Here is a 23109-nt window from a genome sequence, read left to right as displayed (position 1 = left end):
TGTTTCCTGTGGCTGCTGTAAGAAAAGAACAAATTGTTTTTTAGTGACTTAAAAGAACAGAAATGTATTCTCTCACAGTCCTGGAGGCCAGAAGTCTGAAATCAAGGTGCCAGCAGGGTCATACTCCCTCTGAAGGCCGTAGGGGATAATCCTTCCTTGCCTCTTTCAGTTTCAAATAGTCCCAGACATTCCTTGGCTTGTAGCAACATAACTCCAATCTCTGCCTCCATATTCATGAGTCTTTCTCCTCTGTGTCTCTGTGTCTCAAACCTCCTTCTCCTTTCTCTCATAAGGGACATCAATCATTGGATTCAGGGCCCACCCCAAGTGCAAGATGATCTCAACTTAACTCACTAACCTCCCCCAAGTCCCTGTTAACCTTAAAAATAAAACCACCAACCATAGGCAAGTCTGCACAACAAAGTAGAGGAACACTTTTTTTAATGTTTATTTATTTTTGAGAGAGATAGAGGATGAGCGGGCCAAGGGCAGAGAGAGATGGAGACACAGAATCCAAAGCAAGGTCCAGGCTCTGATTTGTCAGCACAGAGCCCAATGCAGGGCTCTCACAAACTGTGAGATCATGACCTGAGCTGAAGTCGGATGTCCAACCACCTGAGCCACCCCGCACCTTGAGGAACACTCTTTTATATCAAAAAGGCCATTGTAACAAACTGGGAGTTCAAAGTGTAGTGGCCTTTCTTTGGCGAGTTGTGACCATTTCTCATTGGCTGGGCTGTTGCCAAGGGAGGAAGAAAGCCTGTCTTCCTCCTGCTGCAGTGGTGAAGTAATACCTGCATGCAAGATTCATCTCTTCCTGTTGGGCCTGCTGTTGACAAATGGTAGGGCATGAGAGTTCCCCTTGCTGGCCTCCCAGACTCCATTCTAAACAAGATTTCCTTTTATTAATTTTCACAAACCTATGTCCACATAAGTTCACCTTCACAGATACAGAGTGTTAGAACTTGGACATATCTTTTGCAGGTACACAATTCAACGCACTACAGGCAGCATATACAAGATTTCTTGTGGCACGTCGACTCATTACAAACTGCAGCCATCCCAAGAGCACTTTCTTTTACTTTTATTTGTGCCTTGGGGACCAGGACCAAAGACAAGAACTGCAATGAAAACATGGGCCATGCTCAGCTAACAACATGGGTTTGAGCCCTGTGTCGGGCTCCATGCTGACAGTGTGTAGCCTGCCTGGGATTCTCTCTCCCTCTCTCTGCCTCTCCCCTGCTTATTCTCTCTCTCAAATTAAATAAATAAACTTAAAACATATGCACAGTTGACCCTTAAACAACATAGGGGTTGGGGTGCCATTCCCCCCTGGCAGTTGAAAATTTACTTATAACTTTTGACTCCCCCCAAACTTAACTACTAATAGCCTACTGTTGACTGGAAGCCTTATCAATAACATAAACACATATTTTGTATGATATATATATTATACACCATATGCTTATAATGAAGGAAGCTAAAGAAAAGCAAACATTAAGAAACTCAAAGAGGAGAAAATACATTTATAGTACTGTATTCATTAAAAGCAATCCATGTATAAGTGGACATGTGCAGCTCAAACCCATGTTGTTTGAGGGTCAGCTGTATTTGGAGGCAGAAGAGTCAACCAGATTGGCTGGATGGTTAGATGTGGCAGAGGGGCAGAGGTTGGAAAGACAGAAGTCACATGCAGAGCTTCTACCCTCCAGGAGCTTCCAGAATGCTTGAGGGACATAGCCTGTAAATGTAAACCTCAACATCAGTGTAGTTGAAGGAGCCTGGTATTCAAATCAGCCAAACTTGCCTTGAGTCCCTGTCATACCATTGATTAGCCACACAACAGAGATAGACCACTTGAACACACTGCATTTCAGTCTTATGACCTTATAGGTGGTTATGAGCTTACATGTTATGTGGCACCTAAGAAACGTTCTATAAATATTAGTGAATATTTCTATAGAATAATAATTATAAGTATTGCTCCAACACTGGGAAGATAATACCAGTTATTGTGTAAAACAGTTAAAACCAAATATGGCTTAATAGAGGCTAAAATAGATATTAAAGGATATTTTTGCTCTTAAAAGATTCTGAGGGGGCCTCCTGGGTGGCTCAGTTGGTTAAGCATCCGACTTTGGCTCAGGTCATGATTTCACGGTTAGTGGGTTCGAGCCCCGCATCGGGCTCTGTGCTGACAGCTCAGAGCCTGAGGCCTATTTCAGATTCTGTGTCCCCTTCTCTCTCTGCCCCTTCCCCACTCACACTCTGCCTCTGTCTCAAAAATAAGTAAACATTTAAAAAAAAAGATTCTGAGGAAGAGACAACCTGTTCTAGTATGCAATTAGGAAAACAAGTAGAAATATGTATCATGTTTCTAAATATATTAGGGCAACGGTTTCCACGCTCCCCGGAGTAACATTTTATCCCTATGATGGTCAGGAAGTTCTTCCACATACCCGACTGCAATCCCTCTTGCTTTATTTTAGCCTGTCTGCTTTTGCCTGGTTCCGTTAGGTTTCTTCCTGCTGTTCCAAGTGTAGTTATTCTCTTGTCAGGCAGTGGTTTATCAATATTGTCTCAGACGTTTTTGTGCTGGGGCTTTAACTTTATTGCTCTAATTTCTTAGTTCTGCCTCAAGAATATGTTGATTTATTTCCTGGAACTGATGTTGTCTTTTCTATACACCTTGATCATCACTTTTCTTTCTTTTTTAATAATATTTATTGTCAAGTTGGCTAATCTACAGTGTATACAGTGTGCTCTTGGTTTTGGGGGTAGATTCCGGTAATTCATCACTTACATACAACACCCAGTGCTCATCCCAACAAGTGCCCTCCTCAATGTATCACTTTTCCATGTAGACAAAATATTTACAAATTCTTTTTTCAAAAATGTTCCCTTCTCTGATGGAAATGTTTTTTAATTATATAGTAACAATTGTTGCACAACATAATACATATACTAAAACCCACTGAACTGTGTACTTTATTTTTCTTAATTTTTATTTATTTCTCAGAGAGGGAGAGAGAGAGAGGGAGAGAGAGAGAGAGAGAGAGAATGAGCAGGGGAGGGGCAGAGAGAGAGGGAGACAGAATCTGAAGCAGCCCCCAGGCTCTGAGCTGTCAGCACAGAGCCTGATGTGGGGCTCAAATCCATGGGCAGTGAGATCATGACCTGAACTGAAGTAGGACACTTAACCGACTGAGCCACCCAGGCACCCCTGAATCATGCACCTTAAAATAGCAGATTTTATGTTACGTGACTTATATCTCAGTAAAGTAAAATAAAAAATAAAATGTTTTGTTGTAAAAAAAAAAAGTTCTCTTCTTCTATCTTTTTGGTGGCTTAACTTGAATGGCTTGTATTTGCATATAAAACATTGCCCTAGTCAGGGGCGCCTGGGTGGCTCAGTTGGTTAAGTGTCCAACTTCAGCTCAGGTCATGATCTCATGGTCCATGAGCTGGAGCCTCTTGTAGGGACTGTGCTGACAGCTCAGAGCCTGGAGCCTGCTTTGGATTCTGTGTCTCCCTCTCTCTTTCTCTGCCCCTCCTCCCCTCAAAAATAAACATTAAAATTTTAAAACAAGAGGGGCGCCTGGGTGGCTCAGTCAGTTGAGCGTCTGACTTCGGCTCAAGTCATGATCTCAGTTTGTGGGTTTGAGCCCCGCGTCGGGCTCTGTGCTGATGGCCAGCTCGGAGCCTGGACCCTGTTTTAGATTTTGTATCTCCTTCTCTCTCTGACCCTCCCCTGTTCACGCTGTCTCTCTCTCTCTCAAAAATAAATAAAACATTAAAAATTTTTGTTTAAACAAGAAAACAAACAAACAAACAAACAAACAAAACAAACAAAACATTGCCCAAGCCAGCATCAAACAGTTTCAGGGTAGCCATTCTAGATCCCTGATATACAGAAATGTTCAGCCTGACTTTATAGATGGGAGTCTGAGGCAAAGAGAGGGCCCAATTGACCCAGAGTCACACAGCTGCCAGACACCTGCACAGAATTGATCAATCTGGTGGATGCAGGCAAACCAAATTTGTCAATTTCTGATTTTTGAGTTTTCCCCAGCCTCCTTCTTCAGGGGTTCCCACAGCCAGCCCTCGCTCTCTTTTATTTTTCCTTCTGATAAAATTTTCTTTTGGAAAGGATCTAGTCTACTTTCTGTGTATTTCAGAGCAAGTGCTACAATTCTCTAGGAGATTTTTCTTTAAATCCTTATCTGTATTTAGTAACCAGAAGGCATTGTTCCATATAGTGAAAAGCAGGCACTGACAAGTTGTTAGGGCAGCTCAGGGAGGGAATGTTCTGTGTCCTCACCAGAGTTCTAGTGTTGCCATATCACTCCATCAATTCTGTATCTACCTAAAGCCAACTGTATATCTGAGTAATGACACTGTTCTTCCCTCCAGCTGTCAATGGAGTTGACTCTGAGGCTGCACTGTATGTGAGGCTGTATGGGGCAGACAGACCCAGTTTCTGACCTGAGCCTGTTCACAAATTGCTGGCAAACCTTGGGTGGACTATATTGAGTCTCAGTATCCTTGTCTACAGTCTGGCCACAGTAATCCTTATTTTTTTAATTAAAAAAAGATTTTTTTAAATGTTTATTTTTCAGAGAGAGAGAGAGTGCAAGGAAGGGACAGAGAGAGACACACACACACAGAATTCAAAGCAAGCTCCAGGCTCTGAACTGTCAGCACAGAGCCCGATGCAGCACTGGAACTCATGAACTGTGAGATCATGATGCCCCAGCAATCCCTATTTTATATGATTGAATGGAAGCAAGTGTAGAGTTTCTAGTCCAGTATAGCGCTCAGATCCCTGGGTCTTGTAAATCTCTTTTTCACCTGTTTCTAAGTCAAAACCCCTGATCATGACCCATGTTTTCATTTCAGTTCCTGTCTTCGGTCCTGGTCCCCAAGGCACAAATAAAAGAAAAAAAAAAGTGCTCTTGGGATGGCTGCAGTTTGTAATGAGTCGACGTGCCACAAGAAATCTTGTATATGCTGCCTGTAGTGCGTTGAATTGTGTACCTGCAAAAGATATGTCCAAGTTCTAACTCTCTGTATCTGTGAAGGTGAACTTATGTGGACATAGGTTTGTGAAAATTAATAAAAGGAAATCTTGTTTAGAATGGAGTCTGGGAGGCCAGCAAGGGGAACTCTCATGCCCTACCATTTGTCAACAGCAGGCCCAACAGGAAGAGATGAATCTTGCATGCAGATGTTACTTTACCACTGCAGCAGGAGGAAGATAGGCTTTCTTCCTCCCTTGGCAACAGCCCAACCAATGAGAAACGGTCACAACTCGCCAAAGAAAGGCCACTACACTTTGAACTCCCAGTTTGTTACAATGGCCTTTTTGATATAAAAGAGTGTTCCTGAGATCTGAGCTGTTAGCTCAGAGCCCAACGTGGGGGTTGAACTCATGAACCGTGAGATCATGACCTGAGCTGAAGTAGGCCGCTCAACCGACTGAGCCACCTAAGCACCTCAAAGAGCAAACCACTTTTAATCACAGATGTCTCACTTCTGTATTGTGTTAAATTTTCAAGTTGATTTTGCATTTACTGTGTAATTTGATCCTCCCAACAAGGGTTAGTGTTGCTCACAGGAGGTAGGATAAGAATTACCAGTCCTGAATGACAGTGGATGATGCTAGAACCAAGTAGGCAAGGGACTTCTCTGTGCCTTCACAGTTAGTTGGCACAGAACTCCCATGCTGACCCACATTTCCTCCTGCTGATCTAGTGCATTTCCCTTTTCATAACGCTACCACCAAACCCAGCCAAACACAGCATCCAAATAAGTTTTTAGCTGGGTAGAAAAGAGGCATACACATGTTTTAGAATATCAAGCCACATGCCAAACCAATGCTATTCTCCTGGAAAGAAATGAACTAGCACTCCTGTATTTCTGCCATTGTACAGTATAGGATAACTCAGGAGGTCTGGATTGTGCACATCCTGAAAACCCCAAAGAAAGGTTTAACCCTTGCCCAGCTCCTTGGAGAGAACCTCTAAGCCCTTGGAATATTCTGCTTGTTAAGAGTATCTTTTTTTTTTTTTTTTTATGAACAAGGAACATTTAAAGAATTATTAACTAGTAACAAGATGATGCTACTAAAGAGTAAAGAGAACTATTTTTAAACAATACAATAATAGCAGATGGGGGAGCAGCTAATACATCTAGGACCAGGATAGAGTACCCAAGAAAGGACCCAACTGAGAAGAGGCTCCTCCCACCCCCATCCCAAGGCTCTTCATGGCACCCTGGGTGGAGAGGGTATAGCTGTGGCCCACTGGCTGGCAGAGTTAGATGAGGTCAGGCCAGAGCTGGCAAGCAGGAGGTTATCTGCTAGGGTTCCAGGGAGCCTTGCTGGGAAGCCACCTTTGGGGCAATGGTGAGACTTAATACCACTGCAACTTGAGCACCACTTGATGTCCTGCACGCCAGCCAAAATCTCACAAGCACCACTGCAGTGAGAAGGATCCTGTAGAGGCCTGTTCCCCTTGCAGAGTCCCTCCAGTGCCCTCTGCTGACAAAGATCAGCATTGTGGCTGCTGGCAAAGAAGTGTTTTCAGGGTTGAGGGAGAAGAGTGATTTAAAGCATATCATGCAGTTTAAACTTATAATACTTAGTAGAGTACATATTAGCTATTTAAAATCTAGAGAGAGAAGTATATGACCTAATATATATTTGCATATAATTTACATATATATAAGAACATTTGATCTGTAATTTTAAGTGTCTTTGATCTGAGGCCGTGGCCACACCAAATGGTTTATGACAACAGTGTGATTTATGGTGGAGGCCTTGGGCCATATGGTATCATTTTGACCTCTGGGGGGCTGGAGACTGAGCAGCTAAGGTCAATCACAGGGGCATCCCATGACTATATGACTGGCCCTCTGTAAAAGCCCTGTACACTAAGGCTTCAGTGAGTTTCCCTAGTTGACAATACTAATACTCCACACATGTTGTCACATATCATTGCTGAGAGAACTAACCACTGTCCATATGACTCCACTGGGAGAAAACGGCTAGAAGCTCACACCTGGTCTTTTCTGAACTCTGTACTATGAGCCTTTTTCCATTGCTGATTTTAATCTGTATCTTTTCACTATAATGATCCACAACCATGCATATAATAGCATATATATGCATATAATAGCTTTACTGAGTTCCATGATTCCTTCTAATGAATCACTGAACCTAAGAGTGGTCTTATGGATTCCAAATTAGAACTGTGATTATGGTCAAGGTCACTTATAAAGTCAGACTGTCATTCACTTGTCAAAACTTCAGATATTCATACACTCACTACTGCCCTCACCATCCATACAAATCCAGTAATCTAGGACATACCTTTTACCCAGGGTTCACACTGCAGAACTCAGAGAGTATCTGTCTTCTCACTGTGCCCCATGTGCCCATGTCTCCCTTTCCTTTCCACAACCCCGCTGTGGCCTTCCCAAGAGGCATCTCCATCTCGCCACTTAATCATGGACCTGTCTCCTGTGGTAGCCTGGCCAAAATAAGGAGACAGTGTCACTATTAAGAAGCTGGTTCTGGGGCGCCTGGGTGGCTTAGTCGGTTAAGCGTCCGACTTTCGCTTAGGTCATGATCTCGCGGTTTGTGGGTTCGAGCCCCGCGTCGGGATCTGTGCTGACTGCCAGCTCAGAGCCTGGAGCCTGTTTCAGTCTGTGACTCNAAATAGAAAATAAAAAAAAAAAAGTGTTTGCCCTCAGGGAGCTTATATTGTAGGAATGGGAAGTGGACAGAAACAGAAAGTAAATTAGATAAACACACAATAGAATTTCAGATATCAAGTGCTATCATTCACTGAATATTACTAAAGTACAAAAACAGGGACGCCTGGGTGGCTTAGTCGGTTAAGCGTCCGACTTTCGCTTAGGTCATGATCTCGCGGTTTGTGGGTTCGAGCCCCGCGTCGGGATCTGTGCTGACTGCCAGCTCAGAGCCTGGAGCCTGTTTCAGTCTGTGACTCCTTCTCTCTCTGACCCTCCCCTGCTCACACTGTCTCTCTCTCTCTCTCCTAGAAATAAATAAAAATATTAAAAAAAAAAAAAAAAGAAGCTGGTTCTAAGAGGGGCACTGGCCTCCATACCTGGTGACACATGGCTACTGCTGACCTGTGGACAGCTGATCTGCAGTCTCATTAGCCCCTTTCCAAGCTGCAGCACAGCCTGGTCACCATCTGTCTCATTAACTCCTAGAGCACAGCCTGGGACCTTTAGGGAACATGCTTCATTCCAGAGTTGGCCTTCTTCCTCACTAGATTGGCTATTAAACCTTTTCTGTCTCTATTCCCAGCCCTGGATTCTTAATATTGGTGGTCTTCCCCTCTTCATCAGCACCCACATATTATCACTGGTAAATGTTAATTCCGATGTGGTTCATTTACCAACACGTCATTGAGAAGTTACATCTGAGTGTCCTGGCCAGACCCTGGGGCTGATCCTCTTCTTGTTTATTTCATGGTGCCTGCCTGCCTCCTTAGTTCGATCTCCTTTCACTTGAGATTGCAGAGCATATTGGCCTGGTTTCCCACTGCTTGTGTCTTCAAATTGCCCTTGGTCTGGTGGACCTAAAATAGGAATTGGCACATGTTTCCACATTTCTGAAGAGAGAATAGAACCAAAATGTAAAAGATCTTGAGATTCTTCTTCACAACCATCCCATGAAGCTGTTGTGTTTATCCTAATATTTTTAGAAGGGCAAGCCCCAAGACTCAGGTTAAATAATTTGTACCATGTGACACGTAAATGACAGAGCTGGGATTCAAGTCCAGACCCCAAGTGCTCAAATGCCAGACTATTTCTGACCTGCACTATTGCCTCTCACAGAAACTAACTTTTGTGGGCTTCTCCATCTAGCTATGTGGCCTAGTGCAGGAGGAAAATAGATTCTGGGTCCAGGTGACCATGGGGTTTTAGACCTCTCCCTCCTACGGTGGCCCTTAAGGACTTTCCTAAGAAACAGCCAATCCCCATCTCCTTTTCAACCCCACAGAAGTTTTCTCACATTGTACTACTGTCACAAAAATGTATATCAGGCTCACCGGGTATCATATCAGATTACCTGACAGGTTGGGCGTTGACTTATTCATCTTGGTGTCTTCAGCTCCTGGCATTATGCCCACACACTGCAGATGCTCAATAATGAATCCAATAATGAACTAATTTGAATTACTCCTAGAATGTTCCAGAAGCAGGTGTAACTGTAATAGATGATTCAAGAATTTGGGGAACTAGTAGAGTTTTAGAGGTTCTCATCCCAGGTTGTCCAATGTTTGGGGCACTTTAATCTCTTTGAGCCTTGAGGTTCTCATCTATAAATTCTGATCTCAGAGTGCTGTCATGAGAATTAAAGGGAGGAAGAAGTTATAAGAAAAAAACACTCATGGCAATGTCCAGCAGAAATTGGGTACTCAACCAAGTGAATGCTCCTTTTCTCCTTCCTCGCTCTGAATGCTAATTTAGGGGGTGCCCTTGGAGGGTAGAAGTCCTTTAAAATCCTAGTAATTCTAGGGATTTAGAGGTTCCTTGGGTCTCCATTATCCTTTGACTGTAAGGTCAGTAGCCTGAAGCCATTAATGATTCACTTTTTAGTCTTAATAAACTAATAGATCATCTCCCCCCCCTCAAATTATCTAGTAACACATCTTTTACTCTTTGGGTCAAATGGATAGAGAAGCCCTATCTGTGCATGTTAGCTATGTAGAGGAGGCTACAGGAAGGAAATAGAAATCTGCAAATTGTCTGCAGAGTTCAGTCGACAGCTGACTGTCTCTCCCCCCATCCCGAGTGATTGAGAGAGTTCTCAGAACACCAAATTCTGTTCTAGCCTAGGTACTGATTGCTCTTGATGGGAGGGTACTTCCTAATTCTAGAGTCCCACAGAAGGAACTAGATACCAAGCTAAGATTGGAGAGCTCAGATCCATTCTTACTCTGGGACTTTACAGAAGTCCCTAAAATTACCTCTGGTGGGATCTACCCTCCAGTATGTAAAATGGGGTAAAATACCCATACCTACTTGCCTCAGCAAATCATAGGGTTATAGTGAAAACAACAGTATAACACATGTTAACACAAATGACTAAAGTGCTATACAAACGCAAGGTATTTTCTCAAGATTCTGTAGTAGCTGTTTTAGAACAGAATAAAACATGTGATTATCACTCAAAAAAAATTAAAAAACAAAAATCTAACAGGTGCTCTAGAGATCGTAAGGAACCAGGGCAGGGTCCCTTCACTGTAGGACAGGTGTCAAGTTGCAGAGAACAATGAGCAAGCCCAAACAAGCTCACATACAGCAGGAGCATCCAGTGATGAAGGCTGAATGCTCAGTCCACATCTTAGGAAATGCAGAACTTCAGAAGAAAAGGAATTGTCAGTCGGGTCAGGGATAAATGGGAAGGCAAGAAGTAGAGAAAAAGGCACTCCCGGTAAGAGATGTTTGCTGAGTGACTAAGCAGATGAGGTGTGGCATGAGTAAGGGGAAGGGGTGAAACAGCATACTGGGTGGCCTTTCTGGCAGGTGCCAGGAGTATATTGTACTTGACAAGGGACTATAGCTTATGATGACTTTATCCTTAGGCAAGTGAGTGGCTGTTGCTATAGGAGCAGGAATGCACCCATGGACAGTGTCAGGACAACTCTTCTTAGGCTGTTCTTGCCTTAAACAAAGGCTCAGGGAACTGGTTGGCTCAGTCAGAAACGCATATGATTCTTGATCTCAGGGTCATGAGTTCAAGCTCCACAATGGGTGTAGAGATTACTTAAAAAAATAAAATAAAATAAACGTTCTTTAAAAGTCTTTATAGGGGCACCTGGGTGGCTCAGTCGGTTGAGTGTCTGACTTTGACTCAGGTCATGATCTCACGGTTCATGAGTTTGAGCCCCACGTTGGGCTCTGTGCTGACAGCTCGGAGCCTGGAGTCTGCTTCAGATTCTGTGTCTCCCTCTCTCTCTGCCCCCTCCCCAACTCATGCTCTGTCTCTCTCTCTGTCTCTCAAAAATAAGTAAATTTTTTTTTCAAAAGGTTCTCAAGAAAAAAAAAAGGCTCTCAAACCTCCAAGGACAAAAGAGAGCTTAGTCACCAGTGGGACAGAGATCTGTCTGCAGATACAGCTGAGGCATAGACACAATAGGAAAAAGTCTTTTCTAATTGCAAGACTTTGTTATATTTGCTGCACTTTGTCTGTTAATTTACTTTCAACAAGAGTAGAAAGACAGATGGGACTTCGGGACAGTGTGAGGAGCTCAGTGGACTCTCACGCCTCAAAATAATTAACTGATCAAAATATAAAACACAACCATTTAAATTTCTGTAAAGCAAGGTGCCTGAGTGGCTTAATCAGTTAAGCATCTGACTCTTGATTTTGGCTCAGGTCATTATCTCACACTCATGAGTTTGAGCCCCACGTTGAGCTCTGCACTGGCATCTTGGAGCCTGGTTAAGATCCTCTCTCTCCCTCTCTCCCTGCCTCTCCCCTGCTCACACTGTTTTTCTCTCCCTCCCTCTCTCAAAATAAATAAACATTAAAAAATGTTTTAAACTTCTAGAAAGCAAATGATCTAAGATAACACAGCAAATTGAGAATTTATTCAAGAAAATCTAATAAATAAAATCTAATAAATTTAGAACAGCAGGAGTCTGTGGCTTTTGCACTAGAACCTGCTTTCCTACCTCCCCATTAACTCCCCCTGCCAGCTCCATGTTACAAAAGCTCTAACTCCTAGAAAGTCCAGCCAAGAAGATGGGGGCTCCCTTTACTCATCACTCCCAGTTTTAGGGTTATAGTTTCACCCCAAGAAGGGTGAGTCACAGGCATCTCTCACCTGCTTCCACCACCCAACCACCAGCTCTGTATTATAGAAGCTCTATTCCATGGCAGAGATCAGGGCTTCCTTCCCCCTCCCACTTCCACTCAGTGGTGAGGGATCAGAAGGTAAGCTGACACCCCACAAACCCCCTCCCTACCCCAGGTGGGATATATGTGACATTCCTCAGGCATTCCCAGCTTCCCAAGAACAAAGGAAGGGGAAAAACCAATGGTTAACTGATAGAGATCACAGTCATGCAGGGCATGAGTCTCCATCAGTTTATAAGTGTCTTCATAAATTACAAGAAAAAGGCAATCTTACCAAAAGCCTAATCTCCAGAAACCTATAAACTGTTTCATGGAGCCCCAATATCACCCTCTTCTGCATAAGGATGTAGAGAACAAAGGCAAGAAGGAAATGATAGGCAAAAGTAAATTTTCCTGGAGCACTTGGGTGGCTCAGTCTGTTGGGTGACCAACACTTGATCGTGGCTCAGGTCATGATCTCAGTTCATAAAATCGAGCCCTGACTGGACTCTGCACTGACAGCAAGGAGCCTGCTTGGAATTCTGTCTCTCCCTCTGGGCCCCTCCCCCACTCGTGCTAATGCTCTCCTTCTCTCTCAAAATAAATAAATAAACTTAAAAAAATAAATCTCTGGGTGCCTGGGTGGCTCAGTCAGTTAAGCATCCAACTTTGGTTCTGGTCATGATTTCACAGTTCTTGAGTTCAAGCCCTGCATCAGGCTCTGCACTGACAGCTCAGAGCCTGGAGCCTGCTTCAGATTCTGTGTCTCCCTCTCTCTCTGCCCCTGTCCCACTTGTTCATTCTCTCTCTCTCTCAAAAATAAACATTAAAGCCAAGGGGCAAGATGGCGGAGAAGTAAGGAACTCCATACATTGCACTCACTCCCATATCTCACACAGAGAAGACCTGAGGCCATAGGAGCCCTTACAGAATCCAGGAGTTTGGAAGGAAAAGGAGACAGAGTCGGCTGAGAAAAGCTTCTAACGTGAGTGGGAACTGGGGAAGATAAAATCGGGCCAGGACCAGAGACACAGAGGGACGGGGGCGATTCCCCTCTGCGGGGAGTTTAGAGGGGAAAGAGAGTGGCCGAAACTGCTCAAGACACTGTCCCTGTCGCTGGGGAACAGAAAAACCTCCGCTCAGGACACAGAGGGACCTGGTTTCCTGCTCTCCAGCTGACCCTAGGCGGGATGCACTCGTCCCAGGCGACCCCCAGGGAAATTGCTCCCCCCTTGTCAGCACGACCTGGAGGGGATGTGCGGCAGCCACGCCTTTGTGCTTCTGGCTCGGCTGGATCCCTAGAGGGGAGGCGAAGGGCTTAAAACTGGGAGATTTCCCCGCGAGTTTGTGTTTCGGGCGACGAAACACAGAGGGACCCAGTTTCCTGCCCTCCAGCTGATCCTAGATGGGACGCACTCGTCCCAGGCGACCCCCAGATGAAACTGCTCCTCGCTTGCCAACCCGACCTGGAGAAGACGGGAGCAGCGACTTCTGGCTCGTTCCCCAGGGGGTAGGCAAGAGGCTCGGGACTGCCCTGAGGGGATTGCCTGCGAGTTTGTGCTTCCGGCAATTTCAGTGGGGCGCACAGACTGAGATCTGGAAATGCGGCCCACACTGGGATATAGAGCATGGCCCACCTTGGCTGCGCCCCCGGTACAGGGAGTTTACACACCCAAAAAAGTGAGTTGCAGCGCTTGGTTCAAGAAGGGACTAGAGTGCCGTCACTCTTCTCCCCACAACCGCCAAGGCAGAACTCCCACCGGCCTCATAGGATCAAACCACGCCCATCACTGCTAGAGAGCTGCCCTCCTCCTTCCCCCCCGCCCCCCCCCCACCGGAGCCAGGGCAAGACCAATTCTGGTCACTGGCTTACTTGAACAGTCAAATTTAATTCATTCTCTAGATGTAAATTCTACAACTACCTACCTTTTCATCTCTTTCTCTCTGGAGTAATCAGACTAAATAGTTTCTCTAGATAACACCATCCTCATTTCTTTTGCCTCTTCAAACATATTGCACTCTTTCGCTCTTTGAAAAACACTTCTTATTCCTTCTGCCTGCTCATTTCATTTCCAATTTTGCCTCATCCCTGCCGTGTCATTTCTCTCTTTCTTTATGCTGTTCAACCAGCACTGCATACACCTGGCTATTTATTTGTAGCTGGGAAATCTGGTTATACATGCTTTAAACTGTTCTTTGCCCATTGGGTTTCTTCTTTTTTCCTTTTCTTCTTTTTTAATTTTTTTATGTATTTTTATTTTTTATTCTTTGCCTACCCTTCTCCCTCTTTCTCTTTACTTTTTCCTTTTCCCTTTCGGTTTGTGTGTTTGTTGGATTTGTCTGTGCGTTTGTGTGCCTTTGTTCCCTGTGTGTTTGTCTGTTTTCTTTTCCAGGGCTACCTCAAGAAACTAGCCAAAGGACACATGGTGGAGAGTCCCAAATACCACTACAAGTAGGAAAATAAAATAACCAAGGTCTCAACAAGAGAGCCCAAGAGATACCATTCAAAAAACACTTTCTGAATGGATAGGCCATGGACAGTCAAATAGCCTACTTTGGTGCAGCAGCGCTCACAGGTGCAGAGACCATAAAATGCTTTTAAAACTAACAAGAGATATCGCTCAGCATAACACCCTCAAGGTCCATCCGTGTTGCTACACATGGCCAGATTTCATTCTTTCTCATTGCCATGTAGTATTCCATGGTATAAATAAACCACATCTTCTTGATCCATTCATCAGTTGATGGACACTTAGGCTCTTTCCATGTTTTAGCTATTGTGGAGAGTGCTGCTATGAACATTGGGGTACACGTGCTCCTATGCCTCAGCATTTCTGTATCCCTTGGGTAAATTCCTAGCAGTGCTATGGCTAAGTCAGGCAGAGAAGGACAAATATCATATGTTTGCACGTATAGGAGGATTAGGAGGAACTTGACAGAGGAACAAGGGGGAGAAGAAGGGGGGAAATGGTGGGGGAAAGGGAGAGAGGCAAACCATGAGAGACTCTTGAATGCTGACAAAAACTGAGGACTGATGGATGTGGGGGGGAGGGGGGATGGGCATGGAGGAGGACACTTGTGGGGATGAGCACTGAGTGTTCTGTGGAAACTAATTTGACAATAAACTATTTGTAAAAAAAAAAAGGAAATAATAAATCTGTGACAAATATACATGCAAAAAAAAAAAAAACTAACAAGAGATAGAAAGCTAATCAAACTGACAAAATGAAAGAGCTCTCCTATCAAATAAATTCCAGGAATAATTGACAGCTAAAGGACTGCTCAAAACAGATATAAACAACATAACTGAAAAAGAATTTAGAACAATAATCATAAAATTAATCACCGGGCTTGAAAAAGGCATGGGAGACATCAAAGAAACTATGGCTACAAACACCGTGGAGCTTAAAAATAGTTATGATGAATTTAAATATGCGATAAATGAGATACATAATAAACTGGAGGTATCCAATGCGTGGATTGAAGAGTCAGAAAGGAGAATAAGTGATTTAGAAGACACAATTATAGAAAAAGAATAAACTGAGGGGAAAAAAGAGATAAATTGATCCAGGAACATGAAAGAGGAGTTCGAGAGCTCAGCAATATAATCAAACGGAACAATATCCGTATCATAGGAATCTCAGAAGAGGAAGAGAGAGGGAAAGGTGCTGAAGGAGTCCTGGAACAAATCTAGCAGAGAACTTCCCCAACCTGGGGAGGGAAGTAGACGTTGAAATTCAAGAGGCACAGAGAACTCCCCTCAGACATAACTTGAATCGATCTTCTGCATGACATATCATAGTGAAACTGGCAAAATATAAAGACAAAGAGAGAATTTTGAAAACAGCTAGGGAGAAAAGGGCCCTACCATACAAAGGGAAAACTATCAGAGTGGTGACAGACCTATCTACTGAAACTTGGCAGGCCAGAAAGGAATGGCAGGAGATCTTCAATGTGATGAACAGAAAAAATAGGCAGCCAAGAATCCCCTATCCAGCAAGCCTGTTATTCAGAATAGAAGGAGAGATAAAAGTCTCCAAATAAACAGAAATTGAAAGAATTTGTCACCACTAAACCAACTCTACCAGAAATCCTGAGGGGGACTCTCTGAAGGAAATGTTGCAAGAAATGCAAGATGCTAGAGACACACCACAAACATGAATCCCACAAATGACACAATGATTCTAAACCCATATATTTCAATAATAACACTGAATGTATATGAACTAAATGCCCCAATCAAAAGACATACGGTAGCAGAATAGATTTAAAAAAACCAAAATCCATCTATTTGCTGTTGACAAGAAACTCATTTTAGACCTGAGGACACCTTCAGACTGAATGTAAGGGGATGGAGAAATATCTATCATGCTACTGGAAGTAAAAAAAAAAAAAAAAAAACTGGAGTAGCTATACTTATATCAGACAAACAGGACTTTAAAGTAAAGACAGTAGCAAGGGATGAAGAAGGGCATTATATAATAATTACAGGGTCTATCCATCAAGAAGAGCTAAGAATTGTAAATGTCTATGCACCAACTATGGTAGCCCCGAAATACATGAAACAATTAATCACAAACAGAAACAGTCTTATCGATAAGAATGTGCTAATAGCAGGGGACTTTAATACTCCACTTACAGCAATGGACAGATCAACTAGACAGAAAATCACTAAAGAAACAATGGACTTAAATGATACATTGGACCAGATGGATTTGACAGATATTTAGAACTCTACATCCTGAGGCTATGGAATTCACATTCTTCTCAAGTGCACATGGCACATTCTCCAAGATAGATTACATACTGGGACATAAAGCAGCCCTCCATAAATACAAAAGAATTGAGATCATATCATGCACACTTTCAGATCATAATGCTTTGAAACTTGAAATCAATCAAAGGAAGAAGTCTGAAAAACTTCCAAAAACATGGAGGTTAAAGAACACCCTACTAAAGAACGAATGGGCCAATCAGGCAATTAGAGAAGAAATTTAAAAATATATGGAAACAAATGAAAATGAGAATACAACAATTCAAACCCTAAGGGATGCAGTGAAAGCAATCTTAAGAGGACAGTACATTGCACTCCAAGCCTATTTGAAGAAATTAGAAAAAGCACAAGTGCAAGATCTAACAGTGCACCTAAAGCAACTAGAGGGAGAGCAACAAGAGCATCCCAAGCCCAGTAGAACAAGAGAAATAATAAAAATCATGGCAGAAATAAAGAATATAGAAACCAAAGAAACAGATGAAAAGATCAGTGAAACCAAGAGTTGGTTTTTTGAAAAACTAAACAAAATGGACAAACCTCTAGCCAGGCTTCTCAAAAAGAAAAGAGACAGCACTCAAATAGACAAAATCATGAATGAAAATTGACTGATTACAACCAACCCCTCAGAAATACAAGCAATTATCAGGGAATATGATGGAAAATTATATGCCAACAAACTGGACAACTTAGAAGAAATGGACAAATTCCTAAAGACACACTCACTACCAAAATTCACACCAGAAGAGATAGACAACCTGAACAGACCCATAACAAGTGAGGAAATCGAATCAGTTATCAAAAATCTCCCAACAAATAAGAGCCCCTGGCCAGATGGCTTCCCTGGGGAATTATACCAGACATTTCAAACAGAATTCATACCCATTCTTCCCAAATTATTCAAAAAAATAGAAATCGAAGGAAAACTTCCAGACTCATTTTATGAAGCCAGCATCACTCTGATTCCCAAGCCAGGCAGAGACCCAGCAACAAAGGAGAACTACAGGCCAATATCCTTGATGAATACAGATGCAAAAATCCTCAACAAGATACTTGCAAATCGAATTCAACAGCACATAAAAATTATCCAGCAAGATCAATTGGGATTCATTCCTGGGTTACAGGGCTGGTTCAATATTCGTAAAACAATCAATGTGATACATCACATCAATAAAAGAAAAGATAAAAATCATATGATCCTGTCAATAGATGCAGAAAAAGCATTTGACAAAATACAGCATTCCTTCTTAATGAAGACCTTCGAGAAACTCAGGATAGAAGGAACTTATTTAAACATCATAAAAGCCATCTATGAGAAGCCCTCAGCTAACATCATCCTCAATGGGGAAAAACTGAGAGCTTTCCCCCTGAGATCAGGATCATGACAGGGATGTCCACTCTCACCACTGCTGTTTCACATAGTGCTGGAAGTCCTAGCATCAGCCATCAGACAACAAAAGGAAATAAAAGGCATCAATTGGCAAAGAAGAAGTCAAACTTTCACTTTTCGCAGATGAGATGATACTCTACAAAGAAAACCCGACAGACTCCACCAGAAGCCTACTAGAACTGATCTAAGAATTCAGCAAAGTTCCAGGGTACAAAATGAACGATCAGAAATCGGTTGCATTTTTATACACCAACAATGAAGCAGCAGAAAGAGAAATCAAGAAACTGATCCCATTCACAATTGCACAAAAAACCATAAAATACCTCGGAATAAACCTAACCAAAGATATAGGAGATGTGTATGATGAAAATGATAGAAAACTTATGAAGGAAATCAAAGAAGATACAAAGAAATGGAAAAACATTCCATGCTCATGGGTCGGAAGAATAAATATAGTTAAAATGTCATTACTACCCAAAGCAATCTACAACATTCAATGCAATCCCAATCAAAATTGCACCAGCATTCTTCTCAAAGCTAGAACAATCCTAAAATTTGTATGGAACCACAAAAGACCCCAAATAGCCAAAGTAATATTGAAGAAGAAAACCAAAACGATAGGCATCACCATCTCAGACTTTAGTCTCTACTATAAAGCTGTTATCATCAAGACAGTATGGTATTGGCACAAAAATAGACACATAGACCAATGGAATAGAATTGAGAACTCAGAATTGGACCCAAAAGTACAGAGCCAACTATTCCTTGACAAAGTAGGAAAGAATATCCAATGGAAAAAAGACAGCCTCTTTAACAGATGGTGCTGGGAGAACTGGACAGCAACATGCAGAAGAATGAAACTAGATCATTGTCTCACACCATACACAAAAATAAACTCAAAATGGATAAAGGACCTGAATGTGAAACAGGAAACCATCAAAACCCTAGAGGAGAAAGCAGGAAACAACCTCCTTGACCTCCGCCGCAGCAATTTCTTACTTGACACATCCCCCAAAGCAAAAGAATCAAGAGCAAAAATAAACGATTGGGACCTCATCAAGATCAAAAGCCTCTGCACGGCAAAGGAAACAATCCACAAAACTAATAGGCAATCGACAGAATGGGAAAAGATAGTTGCAAATGACATATCGGATAAAGGGTTACTATCCAGAATCTATAAGGAACTCACCAAACTCCACACCCGAAAAACTAACAACCCAGTGAAGAAATGGGCAGAAGATATGAACAGACACTTCTCCAAAGAGGACATCCAGATGGCCAACAGACACATGAAACGATGCTCAGCGTCCCTCCTCATCAAGGAAATACAAATCAAAACCACACTGAGATACCACCTCACGCCAGTCAGTGTGGCTAAAATGACCAAATCAGAGGACTCTAGATGCTGGCGAGGATGTGGAGAAACGGGCACCCTCCTACACTGTTGGTGGGAATGTAAACTGGTGCAGCCCCTCTGGAAAACTGTGTGGAGGTTCCTCAAAAAATTAACACTAGAACTCCCTTATGACCCAGCAATAGCACTGCTAGGAATTTACCCAAGGGAAATAGGAGTGCTGATGCATAGGAGCACATGGACCCCAATGTTCATAGCAGCACTCTCAACAATAGCCAAAACATGGAGAGAGCCATCAACGGAAGAATGGATCAAGAAGATGTGGTTTATCTATATGATGGAATACTACATGGCAATGAGAAAGAATGAAATCTGGCCATGTGTAGCCACATGGATGAACTTGAGGGTGTTATGCTGAGTGAAATAAGTCAGGCAGAGAAGGACAGGTACCATATGTTTGCACGTATAGGAGGATTAGGAGGAACTTAATGGAGGACCTTGGGGAGAAAAAGGGGGGAAATAGTGGGGGAGAGAGAGAGAGGCAAACCATGAGAGACTCTTGAATGCTGAGAACAAACTGAGGACTGATGGGTGTGGGGGGGGGGCGGTGATGGGCATGGAGGAGGGCACTTGTGGAGATAAGCACTGGGTGTTATATGAAAAGTAACTTGACAATAAACTATTTGTAAAAAATAAATAAATAAATAAACATTAAAAATGGTTAAAAACTAAATTTCCTTATAACCTGCAGCCCATTGATGAATACTTAATGCAAATACAGAGTATATCATTTCTACAGGAACCCCCTACTGTCTTAATGTAAATGCCTTACCAGAGGAAAAACAACCTTAGCTTAACAATAGCCAGGCCTCTAGTATCTTATGAGTCTTTTCAGTATATGAAAGTCCTTCTGGAGAACTCCTTCTTGCCTTTACCTCCCCCAACTCCATAGAATATAACCAGTCATCCTTCATAACTCCAGTTCAGAACTTTATGCCTGTGGGTCCTGTCCCCATGCTTTAATAAAATCACCTTTTTGCACTAAAGATGTCTTCAAGAATGCTTTCTTGTCCATCTGCTATGGATCCCCACCACTCCAAAACCCCACCAATAGTGTGGAGAAGGCTATTTTCCAAGCAAGACAATACTGGAGCTCCAATAGCAACCCCACCCTCAGATCCTACTCATAGTGATGGGGTTTTGGGGTGATGGTGGGGTTCAGGGAGTTCAGAGATGATGGCCAAGAAAGCATTCTTGAAGATGTCTTTGGTGCAAAAAGGTGATTTTATTAAAACATGGGGACAGAACGCATGGACAGAAAGACCTGCACTGGAGTTGTGAGGAGTGGCTAGTTCTATACCCTAAGGTTGGGAGGGGAAGTCTCTAAGGAATTTTGGAAACAAGGTTTCCAGGACCTTGCTATTGTTAGGAAAACAAGTCATTTATTACCGTTTAGTAAAACCTAGGTCATGAGACCCTTCAGATATATACCAGGGGACCATAAGCTTGGAGTATAATTGCCAGCATATACCTTGGGGGAGCTGAGATAAAGAAAGTTTCCAAAGGAATTTTCATATGTTAAAGTAGACTTACAGGATCCTAGAGGTTGGGATAATGTTAAGCCAAGATTCCCTTTTGCCCCCAGCAAAGTGTCATCACCGAGGCAGCCAAGCTCCTAGAGGGAGGTCACTGCCAGTTTCTAGGACTTGTCAATGGGCTGTAGGCAGTAAGGGAATTTAATGTTTCATTTGCCTTAGTTTCCCACATCACCATGGCAAGCACTCAAACCCATTTCCTTTGTTCTTGGGTAGCCAGGAGTATCCAAGGAATATCACACATATTCCACCTGGGGGGGGCGGTGCTGGTAGCCTGTAGTTTGCCCTCAGCTTGCCTGCACTCCCTCACCAATAAGGTGGTGGTTCTCTGCGGGGAGAGGCAAACAGAAAAGATAAGAGCTACAGTCCCTTTCGGCTTCCATTTTCACGGTATAGGTGTCACTCCAGGAGAAGCAGGCCACCATCCCTGTCCCCAGCCCTATCTTCAGTGTAAGAGCACAGAATTTCTGCCCAAGGAGAGAGGCAAGACTAGAGGACTGATACCTCCATAGCCCTACTGAGGGGCTGATTTCACTTAGAACAGAATGTGGAGTATAGGAGACTAGAAAATCTACCCCAAAATATGCTTTTTAGTATCTTTGGTATGTATATTTTGAGAAACATTAGACACATGGAAGGTCTGAACAGAGTAGAAGTTACCCTTTCATGAGGGACATTTACATTTATAAAGGAAATCTCTATTTGTAAGGATCTCTCTCTCTCTCTCTCTCTCTTAGAAAGAGAAGGATGACTCTAAATCACAAGAGACTCTCACCAGTGGAGAAGGCACTGACTTAAATCTGTATAACAAACCATATCCTTGTTTACTATGATTTTCCTGGCCTCCCTATACCTTTCTTTAATTGAAGATTTAATTGAGAATGGTATTTAGGCCTAAATTCTAAGCCATATCTGGGAGTTACTCAATTTTCCCTGGGTATCTCCCAGGTATACCTGAGGTATACATGTTAATAAACTTCTGTTTGTTTTTCTCTTGTTTATCTGTCTTTTTTTTAATGTTTATTTAATTTTGAGAGAAACACACACAGTACAAGTGGGGGAGGGGCAGAGAGAGAGGGAGACACAGAATGTGAAGCAGGCGCCAGGTTCTGAACTGACAGCACAGAGCCCAACACAGGGCTCGAACTCATGAGCTGTGAGATCATGACCTGAGCCAAAGTCGCACATTCAACCAACTGATCCACCCATATGCCCCTTGGGGGCCTTAACCAAGATTTTTTTTTTATAGTTTATTGTCAAGTTGGTTTACATATAACATCCAGTGCTCATCCCAAAAAGTGCCCTCCTCCATGCCCATCACCCCCTTTAACCAAGATTTTAAAGGGTGGAATGAAAATACTTTCCTCCCCAACAGGAGTAACTCCTGTCTTCAGGTGTAGTCAAAATCAATAACAATCTTACTGTCAGACAATTAAGAGAAAGCTAATAGTTTCATGAAACCAGGACCAAAAGACAAAACAGCAAATCACCCAGAAGTTTAACAGTGAGAACCAGAGAAATGGACAGCTCAAAAGTACCCTGTTAAGACCATACTTCTCCCTGGAGGTTAGGAGGTTGTGTACATTTGGCAGGCTGCACCCCCTAAAAAGCAACTGCAACATGCACTTGAGAGCTACTAGTATCTACTAGAACATGTGGCAGAAATCATCCCACACATCACTCACAGATCCATCAGCAGATAGGAGGAAAAACTTTACCTCAGTGTTTTTAGAGTCCCTGGTGGGATCTGAAAATTAGACGGACAAAGACAAATCAACAGGAGAAACACATACAAATGTATTTAATATAAGATTTACATGACACGGGGGCCTCATAAGGAAATGAAAATCCAAAGAAATTATTAAACCTGAGTACTTTTATGCAAAGTACTTGATGAAAAGAGATGAAAAGTGAACGGCCACGGAAGAACATGGTAGGTCAAGGAGTATGGGGTAAGTGCAGTAAACTGGGGGAAAATTAGTGTTTTTTACCTCCATACCTGGGATTCGTTGTTTTGCTGCTTTGAAGAATGAAGAGGTGGACACAGGATAAACAACAGGCAAAAGTTTATTAGAGCATAAGATTAGAAAGGAAGAATAGTAGGAAAGCTCTCTC

The 23109-nt window shown here is 42.7% G+C and overlaps 1 long non-coding RNA gene across 1 annotated transcript; it reads right to left on the bottom strand.

Annotated features, from left to right (window-relative positions):
* Nucleotides 1–1523: 1523 nt before the first annotated feature.
* On the bottom strand, nt 1524–23084 carry LOC120226882. The gene is made up of 5 exons (XR_005527112.1): nt 22994–23084; nt 22713–22741; nt 9110–9382; nt 8433–8615; nt 1524–1741 (listed from the first exon to the last, which is right to left on the bottom strand). It is a non-coding gene; the product is annotated as an uncharacterized LOC120226882 (long non-coding RNA).
* Nucleotides 23085–23109: the final 25 nt, after the last annotated feature.

Source organism: Hyaena hyaena, unplaced genomic scaffold, assembly GCF_003009895.1.
Source record: "Hyaena hyaena isolate Hyena2069 unplaced genomic scaffold, ASM300989v1 scaffold_1879, whole genome shotgun sequence".
Classification (NCBI taxonomy): Eukaryota; Metazoa; Chordata; class Mammalia; order Carnivora; family Hyaenidae; genus Hyaena; species Hyaena hyaena.
This window is presented reverse-complemented; position numbering and strand designations above follow the sequence as displayed.